The 7,973-nt window shown below is 39.0% G+C and overlaps 1 long non-coding RNA gene across 4 annotated transcripts; it reads left to right on the forward strand.

Moving 5' to 3' along the window:
• Positions 1-215: 215 nt before the first annotated feature.
• LOC149610534 (uncharacterized) lies at positions 216-6,075 on the forward strand. 4 transcript variants are annotated; one of them, XR_016376559.1, is made up of 4 exons: positions 216-2,842; positions 2,915-3,754; positions 3,812-4,263; positions 4,785-6,075. It is a non-coding gene; the product is annotated as an uncharacterized LOC149610534 (long non-coding RNA). The 4 variants fall into 4 exon arrangements; XR_016376560.1 differs by having other exon boundaries at positions 2,915-3,737; XR_016376561.1 differs by having other exon boundaries at positions 216-2,323; positions 2,666-2,842; positions 2,915-4,263.
• Positions 6,076-7,973: the final 1,898 nt, after the last annotated feature.

Genomic DNA, 7,973 nt, shown 5'->3' on the forward strand with positions numbered 1-7,973 from the left:
GGATCGGCGTGCCTATCCCCTAGCTTCTTTAATAATGGCAATGGGTCTGCGTGGGAATCGCCCTTGCTTCATAGAATCATAGCTCAGGATTTAATACGCTTTTTATAGTTATTTGCCTGATATAGAACAATCCTCTTTATTAATGAATAATCCTCTTTATTAATGAATAATCCTCTTTATTAATAAATAAGCTAACTTCCAAATACCAAGAAATTTTACGATTTTCGTCATAATTTTCCACAAATCTGAAAAAATATGTTGTCTTATCCCGATTAATATTTTACCCCTCACCAACACTATAATACACATTCTATTTGGCAGTGGAAAATGTACCGTTTAATCCAGGATTCCCTGTGAACCACTGGCGAACTCTATACTTCTACCAAACGTTTTTTTCAAATACAAGCTGGCCACGAACCTTTGTTTTTAATTGCACCTGTTGTAGAAGAAAAGCAACTTAATTGGCGAAAATTGGGGTAAATATTTACACCGGATTTTCCTCGTAATGCGCGGATTATCGAAACAAATTACAAAATTTCCTTCAAGATGAACCCCCTCCCCCCCCCAAACACCGAAGGTTATTTCGTAAATATTTGGTTTAAATTTAAAATTATATATTTTTAGAGTTAAATTATTAGCTTAGTAACTTGAATTAAATCTAGCAGCAGTTCCCAAATCTCTAACAATCAAACAATACAGTTAGTTGAAACATTAAAATCTCTAAGCTATATTATCACTTTCATTTAGGGACTCCCCGCGGTAGGCTTAGGCTAGCTTACAACTGACGTGATTCAAAAGGGTATTCAGAGACTAGACGGAACTCTTTTATTGAATTTGACAACAAGGTTTGGTATATGATGCGGAGGCGGCAGCGGTACTGAAAAAGCTTAGCGCGTGGATAGAGAAGCAAGAATGATGATGGAGAGAATGGTCACGCTCGCGGGGTCCACGAGGGAGTGGTTAGGTTTGTACCGTTGAAGATCGCGTGCCTTGATAACCAGGGGAAGGAAAGAAGCTTTACAATATATTACCTTATCTAATCACGCGTAGTGCTCCTATAGTTCGTAACCGTAGCGGCGCCAAAATAGCTCAGGGTGGGGATCACCGAGTCAAGCCATTTTAACTCCCATTTCGTCATATTCCACCAGTGAGCAGGTATAAGGAGGAGTAAATCGGGAGATACCAAATTCTCCGTCAGCCCCCTCCCATTTTCAAAACCCAGACAGAGCTGTGGCTCATAGCCGTTTTCCTTTGGGGTAATACGAGCGCTCCCGAAGTGCTCCAAAAAAATTCGTTTTCATTGGGAAAAAACGAGCGACTCTGAGACGGGGGCGCGTCTTCCATTGGTTCAGTCTCTCCCTCCCGGTTTGCTCCCGACTCTAGAGACGGAGCGACCAAAATGGAGCGCCTGATGACGTCACAAAACCGCTCTGAAAAAGCTTTTCTCCTTCATTGGGAGCAACTAGATCAGGTCCTCGGAGCTAGAGCGATGACGTATCAACAAAATACGGAGCGATCTTTGAGCGTTCTCAGACAACCCCAAAGGAAAATGCTATCAGTATCAGAGTTCGGCACATGCTCAATCAGCGCAACAGAGAGGAAAAAAGTCAAGTTTTTTCCACGAGCAGTATTCTTAACGGATCACTTTACGTTTGGCTCCTGGGCTGTGCGCCGAGGTAGGTGCGCGTGAGAGAGGTATCGGGTTGTTGTTATAGTTATCGTCCCCTTTCCCTCTTTGATTCTCCTTCTTATAAGTTCTCACTGATTCCACATGGGTGGGGGTTACGACTTACGAAATCTCTTATGACTAATCTCCCCCAGAAAAGAATATACTATCACCGTGGTATTGAATTTAATGAAAGAGAAGCGCCAATTCGGCAAATAGCTAAGCCTGAACTCGCCATATAAGTGGGTTGAGTGAGGAAAGAGATTCGGGGAAGGAAACCCGTTCGATTTCGGAAGTTGGTTGGTAAAAATAGAGATGCGGGTATATGAATAAACCCCTTTTAACAACGCCTATGTATTTCATCTCGACGTAAAGTGTTAACTGAAAAATTGTGCTGGATGTAAAGAGCTATACTTGGGGAAATTTTTCCGTTAGAATTTAACTTATTCAACACTTGGTTATCTTAAAATTACTATGGGGCCTCTATGAGGGAAACGTTTTAGTGGCGACGAATGAAACGGAATATTTGTGATAAGTTGACAAGGAGTAATATTTTAACAAAAATGTGTGATGCTATATTACTTCCGGTAATTTAATACTGCAGTAATTAAACTACCGACTTGTCTCATACCGTAATTTTACCATGGTAATTTACAGGTAAATTACTAATAATTTTTGCCAATGATTCAGTTATATTTTCCACCCAGAATAAAAACTTTAAAGGAAAGCGCGGATCCGTTGGTGCCCCTTAAAGGTGGCATTTCTACTACACAGGGGCTAAGCTTGCTAAAGGCAGGAACCAATGGGACCTAGTGCATTAAGTCTGATTGTACCTGCCTTTGGTAAGGTTAATTTCGTGTCCAGAAGATTAGCCAGAATGGTAGGGGTGATAATGGAGCCGCCTCTTGCTTTAAATTGATTAAAAGACTCAAAATAGCCCAAAGAACATTCCCTTAATTTATGGCAGACTTATTTAAAACACCCTACATATAATCCTAGTCCTATAGACAGAGCTAACTCCGACCATTTGGCTGTTTGGACTTGGGGGTTCGGCTTTCGGACAATTTAAATTACCGACAGAACAGCAATTTAACGCTTCCAAATTGCATAATTTCAATTTGAAAACATCCATTATCAACTGTCCTGTCATTATTGTGGAAAATATTGTCATTATTGGTGAATAACTCCTTTCTTTCCTTAGTTTTGTTTGCATCGGTCAATGCATAGTAATTTATTCATTACTTAAAGAGAAGTGGTTTAGATATGAATCCTGCGGGTGACACTTCTGACTTGGAAAGCAACGGTACTTTATAACAAAGCTCGAGATGAAAGAAGATCAAGAAGTCAAGAAACTCTCAGAATACATACGGGACCCTTCGTCCTCCCCTAATACAAAGAGCGAGAGCGAGAGAGAGAGAGAAAGAAAGAGAAAGAACTGAAGTGGAACACCATCATCTTCGTTTCAAGAGGTACGAGGTCGGTTGCCAAGCAAGCACGAGCCAAGCATGCACGAGCCAGCCAAGAGCAATGGACTTGTAACTCCAGCCTCTAGTTCTCATCCTTAACAAGCTTAACCCCTATCTCCTTTCTCGCTACATTTGTTAAGATAAGAAGGTAGGTAAGAAGAAAGACCAAATATAGGCCTACCTACCTAGGATAAACCTCAACCTCAAGTTAGTCACGATCTTGTTACTACCATATTTTATCGCCCCTAGTACAGGCAGGCGGTTTGCTATTCTTATTATTGTTTATGGGTTTGGGATTCAAGACTGGAGTGGCGTCATCAAGAATTTTGTTGTTTTGTTAATGGGCACGACTCCCTTGGCTTGGGAGAATATGACCGCGGTCATTTGTTAAGATACGCCGCTTTCAATTATGAATAGACTATTCCGTTAAAAACTGTGAGAGAAAGCAATACACAGGCGGGAGGCTGTTCTCTAAGGTTACTTCCCTCGCACCATGAGGCAACACCTGCAGACGGAGTCCGAGTTCACTACACGGGGATGGGTAGTCAACCCAAGAAAGTGACTACCCCAGTCCCAGTGGCGTTTGCTTCTCATTTGCAATTAATGTAATGGTCTATTGAAGGTATTCTGCTATGACAATGCAAGGTTGTTGTCTCTAAATTAATCGTCTTCGCGATAGCTTCTTGGATATACGAGTATTTATGAGCGACTTTGAATAAAAAGATCTTCGTGTAGGAAAGAGAAATTTGACCAACAAAGGAAAAACAATTCTGACCAAGGGGTTTGTTTGCGTATTTCGTCAATATCAATAAGGCTGCTGAGAAAGTAAGGCAAGATTGGGTTTAACTTCCCCAAAGTAGTGCTTGTAACTTGCGCCACCCTCAATCAAGGACAAACTTTTCAGTTTGTTTATTTATGAAACTAGCTTCAACGCTATTAGATGGCGAGAGCGTCTTGGTTGAAACAAATCCGTATCAGTTTTCTCTTCGTTGCAAGAAGGAGATATCTTAATCTACAGATTCATAATAATTATTTGCCTTCAACTCAATGCTCCGTTTCCATTCAAGAGTAAACAGCGTGGTTCAGAGAAACACTGGCGTCGAAAAAACCTCAACCTCGACTCCATCCAAGGTGCAACACACTTCGGACTGTGATTAATGTTTGGCTTTATTATTTTTGTGAATTTCTTGTAAATATTTCGTGTATTCTTTGTTGCGTTCTTGCCCTGGTTCGAAAACGTGTACTTGTCAAATGTACGACATAAGTAAACCTTAGATTTCCAAGTTAAAATGCCTCTTCGTAAGTTCAAAAATTAAAGCAAGTCTCAGCTCTGGCCATTAGATACTTCCATGGGTGGAAGTTGACTGGCCCTCTAAGTTTGGCAAGGGCTAGTTTTAGCTCCACACTCATAGACCAGTTCTGATTGACTGCTGCCTTTAGCAAGTTAAAATTTGTGATTTTGTGTGTAGACGATCAGCCAGAATGTTAGGGGTGCCATAGCCAACTGGAGCCGACATTTGTTTTAAAGGCATTTAAACCGCTGCCGACGCAGCCGACCACCCTTAAAATGGCACAGATTCCAAATTTTGTGCGGACAGCTTACCATTATAAATTTTACCACTCCTAATGGGAATGTCTACCAATGATTTTAGGAAAGAAAGGGTCCAGCTCTACAGCAACCAACATGTATTGTACTTCAAATAGCAACCCTTGCATTAATGTCTAGAGCTCTTGACGATGCATGAAAACTGGGGTCGATCTGTGCTCTTTCGTGACTACATTGTTTTTTCCTGTCTGGACACTGCAGCTTTCAAAGTTCCAACTATTAGCGCCACGGAATATCAAAGTTTATGGTGCGGGGGAAAGGCCGTTGGCGAAACGTCAGAGATCAGAAACAGTGTATGGCGAGGAGGAAAAACTGAAACAAGAGGGTGTTTGAGCAGACCAGGGAGGTATGGTCTCCGGTATACGGTTCCTAAATAGTTTTATTATTTAAATGAAATGATTTTCGAAGAGAAAGGGAAAAAGTTTCTAATGGATATTGATCAAATAAAATGCATTTGGTACTAGGGTTAATGTTTGAGAAGGCTCTGAAAGAAAAAAACGGTTTATTATAAAGGACTCCGGGAAGTCTAGTCCTAATATTTGTAAAAACCGTAAACCTTAACTGACTGTAATATAGGAGTCTGGCTGCTACAGATACTTCATTATCATTGTTATTAGTCAAAAATCTAATGGGTTGTAACTCAGTCGTCATTATAAGAGTAAAACTATACAGTGTGAAATGAAAAAGTCCCAATGAAATTTGCAAGGGGAGATGAAATGTGGAAAAATATCGGAATTTTTATTGAAAAATTTGTTTATAAAAAGAAATGCCACTTCATAGATTTAGAAATTAGATATAGTAACGGCTGAGGAAGGACCATGGTCCGAAAACTCAAGAAATTTTAAATTTACTTTAAAATAAAGTAAAATATAAAATCCATGAAGTAGGCCTAGAAGTTCTTTTTATAAACAAGTTTTTAATAGAATATTTAACCATGGAACAAATTTTTAACATCTACGATTGAGAGTTTTAAATTTTAAATGTAGAATTATTATTATAATTTAGATATGAAGAAAAATATACCGAAAAACACTTATTTTTCATTCGGTCTAATTTGTGACCTTATAATTCCCTGTTTGAGGTGAAAATAGTACGGTTTTTGAGGCACTTTATGGCATTAGAATATTATTGGTTAAAAAAAAACCGAGTTTTAGTTTAAAAATAACCCAGTCCGCCGAGTTTATTGGTGTTTTTTGCATTTAGCAGAGACTTTGCTCGAATTGTAGTAATTGTCATTCGAAAAATCACAACTTGAAATGTTTTACATAAAATAATAAATACTGAAATAATACTTGAAGTTGAAACAATAAATAACTTAAACCATCTTCAAAACGAAATTATTTTAGAACTTAAATTCATCAAAATTGAAGATTATATATTGATGGGTTTTATTAAGTGGTTTTTTAATTGCGGGTTCGAACCCTGCATGATTATTAGTAAACAGACTTCTTAATGGAACCCTGGTTTGTAAATGTAATTCGGTTTGCCTGTGTACTCCCGCAGTATTCATACGCGAGTATTTTCCCATGGACGAACCAATACTGAAGGACGGATGGCAGATGGAGAAAGTTGAAAAATACTTGTTAATTCGCCTTCTAGCGGCGAATAGCAGCAAACCGGATAGTGGGGGACATACGGGGGAATCAACGTCTCATTTTGTCTAGATGGCGCTAGCTTTTTCCGGGATTTGACTCGGTATTTTTCATACCCCCCCTGCATTTTTGGGGCTGAAAAGGGGGAAGGAAGGAAGCTTAACGTTGGTCGTTTAGTCGCTTAGTATGGGGCTCTATGGGCTGCCATCGGTCCTTCAGTATTGCTTAGTCCATGATTTTCCATACACTATAGTGGGCAGGGAGTTTTATGTAGGTAAGTCTCCTTACGCACATTCTATTTGCTTTTGCTATTGCAAAGAACATTACAGTAATCTCACGTCTCTATTTTGGAGCGATAAAACTTTTACTTCAGAAAACAATAATACGCTTCAAGTTCATTGTATACCCATACAGTTGAGGTATAACGAGACTGCCAATTAAGGATTAAATAAAGCGGAAACAACGGCATAAATAACGGAATAAAGTAGTTATATTTCAGGAACACGCATATACACTCAACACGCGAATTATCTGGGATCGTGCCCTCCCCCCTTCCCCTTCATAGTTACTGAAAGAATAACGTCATCATGATAGAGCTTGGGGAGGTTGGGAACGTCATTAAAAGGACATTGGTAGTTTATGAAATATTAAAGTATAGGAGCATGCAGGGTAAAGAATCAGCTCCTGTTTTTCCCACGGGGACGCGGCAGAGTGCGGATACGAATAAACGACTTTATAAAGAGCTCGTTATTGACTTGTGGGGAGGGGGGGCAAACTCATTTATTAACCTTCCTAATTATGCCCAACCCTAAAACCTAAAACTTCAAAGCCAATACACAAAAACAGAGGAGACAGTACTCCTACAGGTCTGGATTGTTTGAGAGCAAGAACGACGTATTGTAGAAAAATAAATCAATTTACGATTTATCATCGCCAAAATTTTGTACACCTGATTACTGAATTTTTAAGTGAATATCGATGATTACTGAACGAATTCCTTGATTTCTGTGATAACGATTATAATCCATAATCATTAAACTGATTTCCCGTTACTGCCGCAGATTATTTGTGATTTCTGTTTGAATTCCAATGAATAACGATGATTTTTTGGTGAATGCCGTGATTACCACTGAATTCTTCGTGAATTTCGATGAATGCAGTGGTTATTCCTATTTCAACTGATCACGATTTTTATTTTGGATTTTCGAATTCCTCGATTGATTATGCGTGATTATTTCACGAAAGGTGTGATTACCGAGGTGTTTACATTAGATTACTAGTAAATCATGTGATTATTTCTGATTTTCAAGATTTCACGTGATTCCCAGTGATTATCGGAGATTTCTGATTACCTTTGATCATTCACAAGAATGATTCTGAGTACTGATGATTTTATAAGAAATCCAGAAATCAAGTAATCGATTTTAGCGGTTTTGTACACCGGATTATTCAAGTGACTAACCCTAGCGTTTACCATTAACTTTCACAACTGATTTAAAAAATGAATTGGTATTGATAAAAAAAACATAACTTTGAAGTTTCAAAGTTTGAAAAGTAGAGGTGCTAAGCCTACTGTGTCCCTGTAAGTCGGCTCTTCCCTGAATTTAACTATAATGCGGGTTAAACATTTCTACAGGCGCTCG

The sequence above is a fragment of the Phalangium opilio genome, unplaced genomic scaffold, assembly GCF_054372755.1.
Source record: "Phalangium opilio isolate 3A_F unplaced genomic scaffold, DU_Popi_V2 ptg000329l_1, whole genome shotgun sequence".
In the NCBI taxonomy this organism is placed as follows: Eukaryota; Metazoa; Arthropoda; class Arachnida; order Opiliones; family Phalangiidae; genus Phalangium; species Phalangium opilio.